We start from the raw sequence: 15,119 nt of genomic DNA, 5'->3' as shown, positions 1-15,119 counted from the left end.
CACATCAACATATTTATTACCCTAAATCTTCAACAGTTCACCAGTGTCAAGCAGAGACAGTTTGAATTTGTTAGCTAGGCAGTCAAAGCCCTCCAATACCTGACCCAACTTACATGTCCACACTTCTTTCTTTTGCCAGTCCCGCCTGTCCTTAACTCACCTCCTTATGCTCTAAACAGACTAGCCCATTTACTGCTCTCTACAGCCCACACTGTACTTTTTGAACCATGATCTCGCTCCTCCTGGTCCACATGCATGGAATGACCTTATCCCTACTCTCGGAGTCCAACGCCCAGTTAAACTGGCCCCCTTCACTCCTATGCTATCAGTAAAGGTGTCCCCTCCTCTAAAGTCTGTGTCCTGTGTTTGTACTTTCCACATCAGTTTCATATATTTGGTATACAACACCTCTGTCCCCTCCCAGATTGTTAGGTCCTAGATTTTAAGTTTTATTTGTACACATTTTTAAAGTTTTCACATAAAAGATGCAAATACACAGTGAATTGGTAAAAGGAAGTGTAAAGCATCCAACTTTAGAATTTTCTTAAAGGTAAGAACTATATACCTTAGAATATAGATAAAGGAAAAATTCACTTTATCTGGATATTTCCAGTCAAGCAGGTTTTCCCTTTAGCTTTCTATGTAACTGAAACTATGGAGACAGACCAAAATGATAGCACATAGCACATTCAAGGAAAAAAGATAACCAGGTGAATCAGCACTGCTGTTTGCTGTGGTTATTTTAGTCTCCATTCTTCCTTTGAACTAAGGAACACAAGGACACAAGCTATGTTATGCCTCTTAAAGTTAAACATTTACTAGGTTTTTTTTCCTTTAGTTCTGTCTTTACACTAGAAATTACCATCATTTCTTATCCTTCAACTGTCTTTTTCATTGCAGGGTGCAAAACTGTAATTTATTTTATAGGAAACACTCTAAATAGTGAAAAAGTCTTTATCAATTATTGAACAGTGGGGTCTGGCTTTGGGATGTGCTGAAGGGAGAGACAGAAAGCTAAGGGTGATTATACAAACAGGATCTGACCAAGTTTTAAAGAGCTGGTCCCAAAACTGAGGCAGCAGGAAGAACAGATTAAAAAGAAAACTTTTTTAAAGTTTCTAGGAAATACAGACAAGAAGTAGATACCATCCATCTATATATATGTATCTACTATAATTTTCAGTTACAATGTAACTCAGGACTAAATATTACTAAGCTATACCATCTAAGCTCTCATTCTTTCAATAAACTGTTAACTTTTGTTCAAATATATCAAGGTGGTAAAAAGAAATCCAACTACAAAAAAATTTATAAAAATTTAAAGTAGTTGATAGTCTATCAGAGAATATACAAAATAAGAACAAAACCCAAATCCACACCACAAAAACACACGTGCAGATACACAATGCCATTTTGCTGGTGGTAAAGATTAAAGCTGGCACAGTTAAAATATTATTTTGGGAGTATACTGACAATGACTTCTATTTCAGACTTGTCAAATGCTTGAAATAATCCTGGGATCCTTGTTTATTAAACACAGACTGGCGTAACAATTCACTTGAAGAACCAGGCCCAAACTTGTTTGGGAATTAGCTTGTTCTTGAGGCGTGTTAACAAAAACAAAACAAAACCAACTAACTGGCATGCAGGTGTTGTATTTGTATACCTTAGTTTACTTCCTTATAATGCATAAAAGTAACCCAGCTCTCTGGGACCCCTCAGCCAGGTGGGCACCATTTAGCTTCCTAGCTGATTCTCAGCTTTCTGAATTAGCAACTAGCTGAGGCAAGAGATCTTCAGATCCCACGAGGGATGGAAAGTCTGCTGCCACAGCAGACTTTCTGACCAGCAGACTCTACATGGAGGCTCTCCCATGGCCCATTTTCTCTGTTCCTTCTGTGTTCAAATAGCAAACCTGTACAGGATGTACCAAAACATAGAGAAATATGGAAAATAAAAAGCAAAAACAACCTAAAGGAATGTAAGAAACATGGAATGAACTGATTGGGAGATGAATCTCTGAACTAACACAAGCCAGTCATTAAAAGGCTGAAAGACTGGGGCCCCTAACCTCACTGGACCTCAACTTCCCCATTTTACAAGAAGCAAACTAGGCTAGATCCCTAAGTGATATATATCCATGAACCTAACTTAAAAATATACAAACTCTGTATGCATTTATTATCAAGGATAGAGATGGGCAAAAATAACTTCATTCATGCTTTAAGAATGTTTTTTGGGTAACAAGCCTCCACAAAAGTATACAGTTTCATTAAAAGGAGACCTCATCTTATTTTAGGATCAAAAAGCCCACATTAACTATGACTGTTGTTTTCAAATATACACATGCCCAGAACGGGGATTTTATTTGGTGTGGCCAATGACAATTTTGCCAGGCTTTATTCTGTCTGAATACAATTCTTTCACTGCACAGAGAGGAGACAGGTATCAATGCTATCTGACCATGCCTGAGAGGAAGTGACTTAATAGGACAGGAAATCAAATAGATCACAGAATAGCCACCCAGCTTCAAGAAGGAAAAAAACTACTAAAAATAGATCACAGCAGGTATGTAAAGTGGGCAAGAACCAGAATCCTATGAGTTTCCACCATTTATTTTGGAACTGTAACTCAGAGTAAGTATCAGCTGTGTGAAATGTATGCTAATGATTATATTTTATGAAAGGCCAATTATTTTTTAAACAGTCTTCACCCCAATATTTACTTGCTTGCTACTACTGTGCAAGCTATAACCGCCTCCCAAGCTTGAAAATAGAGAAGATCACATGACCAGAAGGCAAACAAAAAAATGGCTCCCGGTTAACTTTATAAATATTTGGTACATAAACTAAAAATGTAACCCCTGCTGGTAAACATCTACAACTATTACAACTTACCTGAATTATAAAGCAAATCTCAGTATCATATTGGAACAAGTTTCCAATTTATAAATTTATCTGAGAGGTTCCTAACCTAACCAGGGTTTCCAAAAAATCAGCATTCCCCTATCATCTTGTTCTGAGGACCCTAATTTTTAACAAAGGGGTTAAAATTCTTTTATAGGAATCTTGGTAAGGAAAGGTCTGATGGTCTCAACATATGCATTACACAGAGTCATATCAGCATAAACAGGAATATGCAGGTGAAGGCATGTGCAATCAGTTTAAAAGAGATGTGTTGGGTTTAAACGAACTCTTTGGTAAACATGTTAAAATACTGGCATTTTTTTTCTTTGATGCCATACCTATCTTCATAAGCATTTAACACTCCAATAGTTTGACTTAGTGACAACCAATATTATGAAGCACTTCACAATTTGCAAAGCACTTTGACATACATGATCTCTTTTGAGACTCACTACTAAATAGGAAGGTGCTATTTTTAGGACCCATTTTTACATGTGAGGAAGCTGACACTAAATGGCTGACTTGCCCAAGCTCACAAAGCTGGTGACAGCTGCTGGAGACCTGAACACAAGTCTCCTGACTTTAAATAGCCTGCTTCTGCTGATGCACCATGCTGCCTCAAATACTGTAAACAGAGTAAATAACTGCTTAAATCTCAGACCCCATCTAAGCCTCCCCCATGCACACTGAGCCATCCCCAGTCTAAATTACAGTTAGCTCTAGAAGACCTTTCCTCCTTATGGAAGTAGAGTTTTCGTTTCTCTGGGCAACATTTATCTGGTTAAAGTGTAAATAAGGAGATCATATAAATGCCATTCAACATATACTGAAAAATATCTTAGTCACCAGGTTCTGCACAGGCATGCCTATGTTCATTTTCCAGGTAGTAGGTCAGATCTGAGTCCACAACCCTAAAAAGGTTACAAATCCAGGCTAGAGACAGTGGCTTGATATCTCTCCAAAAAGCTAAATACACAAAGTTCTTAATATAAAGAGTTTTGTCTGGGCTCATACTGTGCCCACTTACATTCTGCCTCCCCTGCTCCTGGCCTTCACACAGGGCTAATAGGGCCATTCAGTATCTGTTCTGTAAATTATATATAAAGCACAGAGCAACTGACAACATATAGATCAGCAACTGGTAAAAGATAAATTTAAATTAAAATAATTATCTGTTAAAATGTAGTCACTAATACATATTCCTTTCTCTTATGACTTCCCAGAATGACTGTTTTCTTACCACGAGTACTCCAATTCTCAAAAGAAGTTTCACAAACATTACTTTGAACTCCTGAATTACCATTCTTCAATAAGAACCATCTAGATTACACAGAAGAGAAGGTAGCATGCAAGGAATTCTGAATAGGTTAGGCAGTTCACTCAACTATCATACCAAAAGGATTGAGAATTTTTTTGCTGGGGGGAGGGAATGGATAAGAGTGGGAGAGAAAGAATATAGCCCTATTGTCTTACTGCTTGAAAACTCCTAATTTGAATGTATAACATATTCCTAAACACTCAACTAGGACATCAGAAGCACGGTCTCTTTTCATCTTAAATAGAGCTTTTCAGTCCAAATCTGTATAAACAAACTTTGTCCTTCAATCTTTCAACTCCTCGGCAGTTCTTCAAGGTCACTTTTGCGAGCAACGACAGAAGCCTGCATCTAGCAACTTTGACTGCTATACCACTTCAATTCTAAGAGTCCAAAATCTAAACCCCTATCGATTCTCTCAGGTAAACCCTTTACTCAAGGGGAAGTGAGAGAAAGGCAAATCAACACCCTCCAAACTTCTCCTCTAAGAGGGCCTGCTCCTGTCCCCTACCCAGAGATTGAGTGCTGCTGGCTCACTGCTCCACACTGAGTCTGCTGCAGAAATATTCCAATGACCTTCATTCCATACTTGCAAATAAAAAGAAAACAAAGAACTGCTTTTTAAAATCAAGTGAATTATAGCTCTTTAGTACATGGGATGGAAGATTTCACTATTCACAAGAACTGGCTGGTTATTGATCAGCAACCTGCATTAGCTTCACAGCCACAAGAGGGAAAAATACATATCAAGGGCAAAAAGCAGAGTGCCTATACTGTTAACTTTCCTATTCACAAACTGCAGGTAAGTTAGGACTTAAATATTTCATACAGAAAATGAAAAGCATTTTGCCCACATCATTTAAAAAAAAAACAAACACACGCCTGACAAACAATGTGTGAAATTTGTGGAAAAAGATTTGCTCTTGTCACTGCCAATATAGTAGAGAAGTATGTTTCTAACCAGCATTCTATGCTAATATGTGCATTTTAAAACAAAGATTGTTAATTAATTTATATTTATGAGACTCTAGAAGCAGACAGATAAGAAAGTTATGGGAGAATTTCACATTGGCATATGGGCCTTCACCATTAGAACCTGCATCACTGCAAATCATATTTTAACACAATTTAGAACAGCAATAGTGTTGCTTCCACCTCTGGAAAAAAGATGTCAACAAAGTGCATGAAAATAGAAAAAGTCTTAGAACAACTCAGCTTATTCTGTAGGAAAGCTTCAGTGCACTTGAACAAAGGAAAATTATTTGGAAAACAGTTAAGTTTACCCAATGCAAAGAGAAAGTGCTTTGCTTCTGTGCGCCCCTGAAAAATGATTAGCCTTTCTTCATGTACCTGATCTTGTCGCTCAACTAGGAAAAGAAATCCTAGTTGAAGGGCATGCAAAATCTAAACAGAGTAAGGTATTCTAGGTGCACCAAAAGGTATGCATGGAATGTAAAGTGGCCATTTTCTGAAACAGTGCAACTTGTCTACACTCTCTGAAGCTAAACAGTTTCTACCATTTTAACACAAAACAAAGAATTAAACTTACCGGGAACTGCATTAATTTTACATGTAGTTATTTATATCTCCTCGGACAGGGAGAATTTAAATCACTCCTATCCCTCCCCCCAAAAAAGGACGGAGGAAACAAAAGGCAGCAGGAGATGCAGAAACCTGAGTCTGGAATGTCCACTCCAGTGAAAACCCGAACAGCTGTCCCCCCACCCCCCAGCAAACTATTCGCCATTTTTCTTTGTCTTTCAGCTGACCCCTGCCTCAGTGAAAAACTCCGAGGCTCCAATGAAGCCCTGCAGCCTCCTTCCACTTTAACAGTCAAAGGCATTCAATCTAGCATGCTATTTGACACCAAACCTTGCCTCCAGAGTGGTCCCATTGGCTGAGCTGCTTTATCAGCTAAGAACAGAAAGCCATGATTGGCTGTTCACGTCATCAGTTACCTCCTTTGTACACTTCCTGTTTTAAAGTTACCTTGAGAAGCAGAACAGGGGTCAGAGCCAGACTTCAAATTACAGGGAACTTAAGGCTTGGAAATGCCTGGCAAATGCACACAGCAGATGCACTGGGGCCTGTTGTGCTTCCAAAACAGAGGATACTGTAAATTTAGAATTGTTTTTAAAATCACAGGAAAGGGTTGTTACAGTTCCCACCCAAAGGCTTTCTTATTGGCTGTCACAGTTCTATTTAAAAAATTTAAGGTAATTTAACTGCTTCTGATTGGCCATCAAAGATGTCTGTAAGATATTGCTACAGTATCCTATGGCAGTAAACCAGAGAAGCAATGTGCACAAGGTCGGAAAGTTGTGACTTAACTATCTTCAGGTTTCTGTTGAGCATTAACATAAGAAGAAAAAGAAAATTGGGTAGGGTAATCCCAAGGCTCCAAAGAAAATACAGCTTCTTTAACAGTAACAGTGATATCAATGGCCATACAACAGTTTGAAGGATTTCTAAAAAGGCATCTGTCATCATGCCCACGGTAATTTTAAAAGCACATATTAGTACCAGCGCAAATCTCTTACTTTTGAAACACAAACTAATCTAAATAGGAAAGTTCTAGGGTAATTTATGAAGCTAGTGACAGAAACAGTGGCATTTCCAAAATGTCTACTAGAAACTCAAGAGAGAAATACAATGATAAAAGGGGAAAAATGATAAAGAAGATTGTCAGTGAATATATTGTTTAAAGCAAATTATAGTTTGATAGATTAACTAATTTATTTGGTCAAGAAATGTTGCTGATTAGCTTTTAATATTACAGAGTTTTGATAAGAGAGGATAAATTTTTCTACTGCATTATCAAGAATAAGCAGCAGGGCTGACCTTAGCTTGAGGTACTGTAAATACAGGTATTCCCTGCTTTTTGAAAGTTTGGTTTATCCACTTCACTTTCACAAAGACCTACATTAGTACCTGTTTTCACTAACTGAAAGAAATCCAGAATTTTCTCTTTTATGAAGAAAAGCAAAAAAATAACGGTCCGCATTTGTTTTGCAGTGAGCACCCCTAGCAGCAAGTGTTGGCACCAAGCTCCTTCCCTGGGAACTACAATCAGCGTCTTCGCAACGACCGGCTTTAGACTATATGTGAGCACCTGTCTTTTATCTAGAATTATTTGGGCATCTGTTAGCAAAATGTGTCCTAAGGTGACGCTTCCTCGCTATACGCTATTTCAGCTTACAGTGGTTTCATAGGAGTGATCTACTTTTGGATGGCAGGGAAAACATGCAGTATTGCAGTTACTGAAGACATTGGGGTCCTGAAGTTAACCAGTGTTGGTGAAAGATCTGCTAATGGATTTGGGGCCCAACTGTTTAGGTTAACGTGCTTTTTCTTCTTTTTGTTTTTTCAAACAGTAACATCTCACTGTTACCTAAGGCCTTTAACAATCTCATTAGATCTGCTTCCTCCCATTAAAGCTAAGTATCCTAGGTCTAAACAACACAACTGTTTTGCCAGGTAAAATAGATCTTTTCTAAAAATACCTCGATTGACCTCACATGAGAGTTAAATGTGGTCATATTCAGAGATGTGGCAGAGACCTGAAATAGAAGCAAGGCAGTCTATGCCATAACTTTGCCATATTAACTTCTCTACACACATTCTACTCATTTCCCACATTGAAATGAAATAGTTCCTGAACACCAATCAGTGCCAGGTTCTTAGCTAGGTACTTTACCCCTCTAATCCTCACTATTCCCTTTTACATGTTAAAAAGAGCGAGGTTCAGAGAAGTTAAACAACTGGCCTCTACCATACATCTAGGATGCAAACTCAGGTCCCATCTAGGGTGGAACTTTCTATTGCACTGCACTGTTTACCAAAACATAGAGCACTTCAGGATAAGTCCAGGGATATTCTTAGGTGTCACATATATGTACAGATAACATAAACCATTACCTCCAATTTCATTAGATTAAAAATCAGAAATTTGGCCTGGGTGGGTGTGGCTCTGTTGGTTGGAGCATCATCCATAATAGAAGGGTTGAGGGTTCAATTCCCAGTCAGAACAGATGCTTAAGTTGCAGGTTTGATCCCTGGTCCAGGAGCACATGATCCCCAGTCAGGGAGCATAAGGGAGGTGACCAAACAATGCTGCTTCTTTCTCACATCAATGTTTCCCTCTCTCCCCCTTCCTTTCTCTCTAAAAACATTGAAAAACATCCTCGGGTGAGGAATGAATGAATGACTCAATCAATCAGAAATCTGGCTAATATTGAATTTGATCTGTTGGATAGGGATCTAGCGAAGTATCTGAAAAAACAGACCCTTTAAGTTGATATGAATTTTATTACTGAACTATTAGGAGTATTCAACCAGTAGCAAATTACATTAGTAATTTACAAGGCCTTGAAATAACAACTAAATCATTAAAAGTGGTGTGCATTACAATATTAAAAGATTGCATGGCAAATTCACTATGGCATCTAAACAATAGTTTAGTTATGCTGTAGTGTTAGCACCCTATTGCACATATTGCAGTTCTTTTCTTGAAAGTTTAAATCACAGATTCTGAATAGCTACCAGCCTGGGAAGAGAAGGCAAAAGGCCAATAGGCCAGTTGTGTGCATTATCCACACTAGAGCCTCTTTTAACCCCCAAAACAGTGGGGGTCAAGTCAGTTGCAAGGAAGCAAAGAAACTCATTTGAGGAGTGAGAGGTAGAATAGGAAGGACATTTTCACATCACAGACTTTTAATCAATGTAACTATGGCAAAACAACACTTGGGAGTTGGGAAGAACTAGTTTCAAGTTCTGTTCCTCTACTTATTAATTGCATGGCATTGGGCCAAGCGTGGGCCTCAGTTTCGTCATCTGTAATACGTGGATATCCCCTTCTATGTCACAGAGCTACTGTAAGAATTAAATGAGATAATATGTAAAACATTTTACTTATTAAGCAACAAAAGAAAAAAGAAAAAGGTAAGTGCTAAAAGTTATCCAATCCAAATTCCTTGTTTTACACAGGACCTTAGGCCCGAAAGCTACTATGAGGGAATGTCTCTCTCTTATCTCCGGCATGCTCTGCAGCCTGCAGACGGAACACCTGAGCCATCAAGGGCAATGTGGGAGGACTACCAGCTGCTAATAAAAATCTCCAGTTTTTATGCCAGAAATCCATCTTTCACCACCAATCTTGGCCGAAGTCTGCTTATTGTCCCAAAAGCCTACCCTTTGACTCTGCTTTTGATGTACCAAATTAAACCAAACATTTCTCTTGATACTTTGTGAAGGTCTTTGGCATAGTTTTTATTAGTTCTTGGCAGTCTGCAAAAAACAAAACAAAAAACACTTCGACCCCTATTTCTCATCAATAGTCACCTTACTTAGCAGAATTCAAGACATTAGTGGGAGAACTCAAATTATCCTAGAATTTCCATTTGGCAGCCTGACCCATTTGCTTACTATTAGCTTTCCTTTCTCTAGCCTGGACTAAGAGCCTAATGGGATTTCTGGGATTTCAACTCACATTTTCCCCTGGTTCTGGATCTCAGAAGCCCTCTATACCAGATGTACATCTTCTTGCCCTAAAAAACACCCAGATCACTATGAGATAAAACCTTTGCTTCTGGTTACATGGTTCAAGCTTTAAAAGCTCTCAGACAAGGCAGGATAGGAACTGATGCTCTTGGTCAGAAAACTGATTATGAATGACAGCTGCCTAATACTTACTAGCTGTATGACTTTGGCCAAGGTACTTAACTATTTTGAGCTCACTTCTTCATGTATAAAATGGAAAAAATAACACCAACTCACAAGAGTGCTGAGGCTTAAATGAGATAAGTTAAAGCACTCACCACTGATACCTGTTATGTGATAGGTGTTTCATTAATATCTAAATATATATTTGACTATAGAACTTATTAAATATTATCATTACTTTTTACCATGTCTCTATTACCATGTCTCTATTACCGAAGTTGTTGAAAGCAACAACTGTGTCTTATTTATATCCACATACATCACCAGTGTTCAGTACGGACATACAAATCAAACCCAGCGTTAACCATAGTGTCAGGGAAATAACAGGGAGTGGCGAGGAACTGAGGAAAACTGGAGAGGGCATATCCCATCTAAAGGGGCAACTACTACTCAGCTCCTACCAAGAAGGGCCATGGAGGAATGCTGGTCCACTGCAGTAAGAGCTTCAGACAGAATAAAAGAAGCAAAAGCCAGATCCTGCACATAAAACGCTGATGCTAAAACAGATCTTGATCTGGCATCCTGAAGACTGAATGAAGGACCAAAGTTATAGCAGAAGATGACCTCAACCACCATGACAATTTCTGCCAAAAACATGGTCTTGCTCAGTACTCCAGATTACCAAATCTCAAAGGTTACACTATATCCCAGCAGAAGCAAAAATAGCAGCAAAGAAACTGGGCTCTTCACTGGCCTGAACATTCTATTGATGGCGTCCTTAACTAACCCTTTCAGACTTAGTAAGTAAGCCTGAGGGTCTGAGGAAATATCAAAGAAGAGAATTTCTAGAGAAAAATGAACTTTTTAAAATATTGGGATGGGGACAAAAGCCATGTTCATTTGAACAGTAAATATGTTATATGTATTATTGTATACTAATCTAACAAGATAGACATATATAGCAGTTCGTACTGATGTTGTTATAGGTTAGGGCAGCGGTTTCTGTGTGCTGCAAGAATTTTTAAAACATGCAATACCTGACTATTTAGTTAGGGGCACCGACCCCTTTTCCCTTAAATTAAATGACAATAGCCGACACAACAACAGCTGTTCAGTGTGAATGCCATCTTGAACCATAAATACATAGATTATATAGTAGAGGAAATATCAATAAAATGAATGAATGCATCTTACTGGTCACATCACATAATAAGGTTGTGCCTGCTTAGTTAATTCTTGGTTCCAGAAATCCTTATTTTTTAAAAAGTCACTTTGGAGCAAATAGGGTAGGTAATTATGATTATTTTTTAAATAAATTCATCAAATTTGTATTTTTTTTGGTGTGCTGTAGAATTGTAGTAATTAGTTTATGTGTGCCATGAGATGAAAAAGGCTGAAAAATCACTGGGTTAAGATTAGGTTTTTTTACAAACAGCCTAATCCAACCACCCAGAATCAAGCACTGTTAGTATTTTAGGTTATATATGTTTAGAAATTCTTCTGTAAATTAGATATGAGGCTGTTAGTCCCCTGCAACATTAGAAAATACTACACAAATTGTTTTGTATTTTTTTCACTTAAAATACTGATGTGAATAACAGTAACTTGCTACATCAAATATAGATTGCCATTTATAATAACTGAATTATATTTCATTGAATGGATGTGCCATATTTTTACTGAGTTCTATATTAAATAACTTCAATATTTTAAATGTTAACATATTATAAATAGCATCAGAGAAAAGAACATCCATTAGGCCCATTCCTTGTACCACTAACTTCGTTATCTCTTTCAGAACTTAACGAAATATAATTTTATCTGGTTTTCTTTTTTTATAAAGGAAGCCAAATTGTCAAGTCTTCCCATTTTCAATTTTGGTTCAAATTTTTAAAAAAATTAAAGAAGAGGAAGGGCCTAGTTAAAGAACAACTAAAAATGACCCATGAACAACAAGGTGGGGACTGACTGTAAGGGCGGGAGGAGCTGAGTGGGCAGGGCGCGGGGCAAAGGGGAACAGCTGGGGGAAATCGGACAACTGTTAATAGGACAACAAAAAAAAGATAAAAATAAAAAATAAAAAATTATAGACAGATAAAAGAAAATTGAGGACTGCCAGACTGTAACTTCTGACTCATATTTTCAGCTGCCTTGGTCCTGAACAACTATTAGCTATTTCCCAAACCAAATCCACCTTCAAGGTTTAAAAAAAAGTGCTGGCACATTTTCATAGGAATCTGACAGAAGTCTAAAGATAATCCTCAAACATTCTGAACAATGACATCATTATAATAAGGGACCTGGTGATGGCACTCAGTAAATGGTTGCTCAATGAATGAATGAATAAAATAAACTAATAAATGAAACCTTAAGAGGATTATAAATTCTTAATTATTTTCTTTTAAAAAATAAATTATATTCTCCAAACCATAAAGTAAGATGAGAATGTGGAAAACTATTCTAGAAGGACCTATTTCGGCTCTCAGAGCTATCCAAAGATGGCACCAGCTGCCTCAGAAGCTATGGTTGGGGTTGTTAGCACAGGCTGTTAGGACACTTGACAGAAATATGTAAAGACAAGATGAGAAAGAGCAGCCATGTGGAGGAGCAGGAAAAAAATAAGCCCAGTCTTTCCAACTAGACAGATTTAGATTCTAATCCTGCCTCACCTCTTTTTAGCTGAATAACTTCGGACTAGTTACTTAACCCACTGAGGCCAATTTTCTGAGCTGTAAAACATCTTGCAAGGTTGTAAGGAATAAGACACTTTGATTCATTCAATAAATACTTAGATGTACAGACACTGTGCTAAAATCTGAGGATCCTAAACAAGACACAGCCCCTGTAAGCCTCAAGGAGATTAACGTCTATTACAACAAACAGCAATATTAAAATAGCCAATCATAGTGCTGTTTAAGAGTTAAAATAAGAGCAAATGCATAAGATAGGAGAGAAGGTGAGCGCCTAACCCATGGCCCAACTCAGTTTCAGGCTGGTGAGAGAAGGCTTCTTGGGAGATTTAAAATCCTAAGAATAGGAACCTACTTAGATAGATAAGTAAACTGCATGTACAAAGGCCTGGACCTGACAGAGAAGCACTATGTATCTGGAAGGGCCATAGTTTGGTATGGCAGCAGCCCAGGGGCAAGAGGCTACGAATTAGAAAAGTAAATGGGGCTGGAAAAGCTAAGATACTAGAATTTTATTCTGAGAATAGTAGTGAGCCACTGTAGAGTTTTAAGCACAATTAGAATTACTCTTTTAAAAGATCATTTTGGGTACAGGGTGAAGAAGGGGATAGGGTGGGAGGATGTCGGCAGTTTAGACAGGTAACAGGGAAAACAGGACACTGCAGTAATCTAGTTACTGGAAAATGCAGTGGTGGAGATGTTGAAAAGTAGATGAATGGGAAATATTAAGATAAAATCATTAAGACCAGTGGTTAATAAATGCATGCAGAGTAACAACACTGTGCCTGATAACAGCAAGTATGCCAAAAACTGGTAGCTGCTACTATTATTATTGTTACTGACAACTTAATTAGATGACCTTTTAAATCACATTCATCCCTAAGTCTACATTACTTTAGAGACATATCTTATATGTACCCAGAAAAGTCATTTCCCACTATTGGTCAAGCTACCCTATACAAAAGGATTCATTTTCTTAATTCACAAACTCTCTACACCAGAACTGCTCCACTGGGCTCCACTACACTCCAGACATAACATGAAATGCTTATTAGGTGTTCTCACAAACAGGATTCTACGGCTAAACAAATTTGAGAAACACTGCATAATGTACCTTTCTTGTTTTCAAGGGTCATAAGGCATATAAGTACAAAAACTCTGAATACTAATTCTGCAGTAAAGAAATGCACATCAGTTTGGCCGTTATTTTGCCAAGAATCTTTTCTTCATCCCCAGAGGACACGTCTTCGCACTGTATAAGAACTAAGAATGTTCAATGAAATAGCCTGGGAAATGCTGCTCTTAAGCAACCTACAAATTTTAGTGAAATGAAAAGAAACTATCGACGACTCTATTCTGGCCACCTTCCAAAAGGGTTTTACACACGTTATGGCACTTATCTTTTTAATTTAATCCTACTGAAAGTAGCATTAAATATCACCATAAATAGCAATCCTCTGCCTCCCAAATTATTGCCAACCAAGTATGCTTTGCTTCTTTAAAAGGCCCTAACTTTGTCATCCGATAATGAGCAAATTCTAAACTATTTACTTTCCAGTTTCAGTATCAATTTTTAAGACAGTTAAAAATGACAAAGATGTTCAACTGTGCACAGAGCACATACTTTCTCTTTTAAATGGACAGATCATGACACTGGTGAGGGGCTATGTTTTCCTAATACCGGGCAAAGAATCTCACTTCATACTGATTACTGGGTAACGTGCAGCTCCTGAGGACAGGGTTAACAATTAGTAAGTTGTGAAAACCTTCAGTAACTCTAACAGATTTTAATCAATGACATGATACAAAATATTCTATATTCCAATGTATTTCCAATGAGTCACAGAAGCATTTATTGAAGCACTGCTTAAGTTCGTTGTTTATAGCTCATACCCATGAATCTATTTAGAATGATTCTTGGAACTTATTTATAATGATATGGTTGATTTTAAATGGAGGATATTAATTTATATATGATATTTTATACTATACCTTGAACATGGAGATTTGAACCTTTAGTTTAAATCTGTACTACTGGAAACATCCGAATGCAAAGGTTAGACTAGTCCCTCTCTCTAAACTGCACCTGAAGGTTTTCATTAGAAAGCTTTTACTATATAAAAGAAAAAAACACTAGATTTAGAAGTAACCTGTCTATAAACAAAAAAGAACCCAAAACAAAATGAAAAATACAACTCCAGTACTGAAAACGAGTACAGGTGTTGCCTCATTGCTATCAGGTACATCACTGCTAAAACATGGAGAAGTGTCGGAAGAACACGAATATTGCAACCTAGCAAAAATTTCTGCAGGCAGAGAGATTTTTTCCTGAACCACTCCACAATGTTGTCTTCCTGCTTACTTAAAAGAAAATGTGACCCAGGTGACTATAAAACAAATTTACAGTCCTAACTTCAACGGACAATTTCTACAATTAGAAAACATTTTAAATTACCATAATGCAAATTTCTTTCTGGACAGAAGGGTAAAAAATGAGCGTTTTGATTTTAATAATCATTGCTACTTGGTAAATATGAAAGTTTTCAT

The 15,119-nt window shown here is 37.5% G+C and overlaps 1 protein-coding gene across 4 annotated transcripts in view; it reads right to left on the bottom strand.

The window, feature by feature from the left end:
* The window catches only part of NFYC (nuclear transcription factor Y subunit gamma), a 64,143-nt gene that overhangs the window by 40,815 nt on the left and 8,209 nt on the right, over positions 1-15,119 (bottom strand). Inside the window, exon 1 of one of the 4 annotated variants that reach the window (XM_054572050.1) lies at positions 5,771-5,993. The exons of the other annotated variants lie outside the window; for them this stretch is intronic. The gene's annotated coding sequence lies outside the window, so the exon portion shown is untranslated. Of the gene's footprint in view, positions 1-5,770; positions 5,994-15,119 lie in introns of those variants that run through there. 4 annotated transcript variants of the gene reach the window in all.

This window comes from Pteronotus mesoamericanus, unplaced genomic scaffold (assembly GCF_021234165.1).
Source record: "Pteronotus mesoamericanus isolate MK-2021 breed Mesoamerican mustached bat unplaced genomic scaffold, CSHL_Meso_final contig_221, whole genome shotgun sequence".
In the NCBI taxonomy this organism is placed as follows: domain Eukaryota; kingdom Metazoa; phylum Chordata; class Mammalia; order Chiroptera; family Mormoopidae; genus Pteronotus; species Pteronotus mesoamericanus.
This window is presented reverse-complemented; position numbering and strand designations above follow the sequence as displayed.